The following is a 1,722-nucleotide window of genomic DNA, read 5'->3' as shown; positions in this document are numbered from 1 at the left end:
CAGAATTCATTTTGAATTAGGCATTCATTGGGTGTAAGGCCCTGTTTCAAGGATCTGCAGTAAAGGTACTGCTGCTTGACGTTGTATGTGTGACATTTATATTTTTGAGGTGTGCTAAAAATGGCCTTCTGAGTGCTCTCCACTTCCTGTTTGACAGTGACCTTTGATTTGCCATTTTGGTCATTCTTGTTTTCAACAGTAGCCCACTGGATGAACGAGACTTGGCTTTTGGAATCATATTGGCTGGACAGGATATGCAGTGAGGAGAACAAGTATTTGATACACTGCCAATGTTGCAGGTTTTCACACTTACAAAGCATGTAAAAGTCTGTAATTTTTATCATAGGTACTCTTCAACTGTGAGTGATGGAATCTAAAACAAAAATCCAGAAAATCACATTGTATGGTTTTTAAATAATTAATTTGCATTTTATTGCATGACAAGTATTTGATACATCAGAAAAGCAGAACTTAATATTTGGTACAGAAACCTTTGTTTGCAGTTACAGAGATCATACGTTTCCTGTAGTTCTTGACCTGCAGCAGGGATTTTGGCCCACTCCTCCATACAGACCTTCTCCAGATCCTTCAGGTGTTCAGGGCTGTCGCTGGGCAATACAGACTTTCAGCTCCCTCCAAAGATTTTCTACTGGGTTCAGGTCTGGAGACTGGCCAGGCAACTCCAGGACCTTGAGATGCTTCTTACGGAGCCACTCCTTAGTTGCCCTGGCTGTGTGTTTCGGGTCGTTGTCATGCTGGAAGACCCAGCCACGACCCATCTTCAATGCCCTTACTGAGGGAAAGAGGTTGTTGGCCAAGATCTCGCGTTACATGGCCCCATCCATCCTCCCCTCAATACAGTGCAGTCGCCCTGTCCCCTTTGCAGAAAAGCATCCCCAAAGAATGATGTTTCCACCTCCATGCTTCACAGTGGGGATGGTGTTCTTGGGGTTGTACACATCCTTCTTCTTCCTCCAAACACGGCGAGTGGAGTTTAGACCAAAAGGCTCTATTTTTGTCTCATCAGACCACATGACCTTCTCCCATTCCTCCTCTGGATCATCCAGATGGTCATTGGCAACCTTCAGACGGGCCTGGACATTCACTGGCTTGAACAGGGGGGCCTTGCGTGCGTTGCAGGATTTTAATCCATGACGGCGTAGTGTGTTACTAATGATTTTCTTTGAGACTGTGGTCCCTGCTCCCTTCAGGTCATTGACCAGGTCCTGCCGGGTAGTTCTGGGCTGATCCCTCACCTTCCTCATGATCATTGATGCCCCACGAGGTGAGATCTTGTATGGAGCCCCAGATCAAGGGAGATTGACCGTCATCTTGAACTTCTTCCATTTTCTAATAATTGCGCCAACATTTGTTGCCTTCTCACCCAGCTGCTTGCTTGTTGTCCTGTAGCCCATCCCAGCCTTGTGCAGGTCTACAATTTTATCCCTGATGTCCTTACACAGCTCTCTGGTCTTGGCCATTGTGGACAGGTCTGTTTGATTACGTGTGTGATCAGGTGTCTTTAATACAGGTAACAAGTTCAAACATGTGCAGGTAATACAGGTAATGAGTCGAGAACAGGAGGGCTTCTTAAAGAAAAACAAACAGGTCTGTGAGAGCCGGAATTCTTACTGGTGGGTAGGTGATCAAATACGTATGTCATGCAATAAAATGCAAATTAATTATTTACAAATCATGCAATGTGATTTTCTGGATTTTTGT

Source organism: Esox lucius, chromosome 17 (genome assembly GCF_011004845.1).
Source record: "Esox lucius isolate fEsoLuc1 chromosome 17, fEsoLuc1.pri, whole genome shotgun sequence".
Classification (NCBI taxonomy): Eukaryota; Metazoa; Chordata; class Actinopteri; order Esociformes; family Esocidae; genus Esox; species Esox lucius.
Note: the sequence above shows the minus strand (reverse complement) of the source record.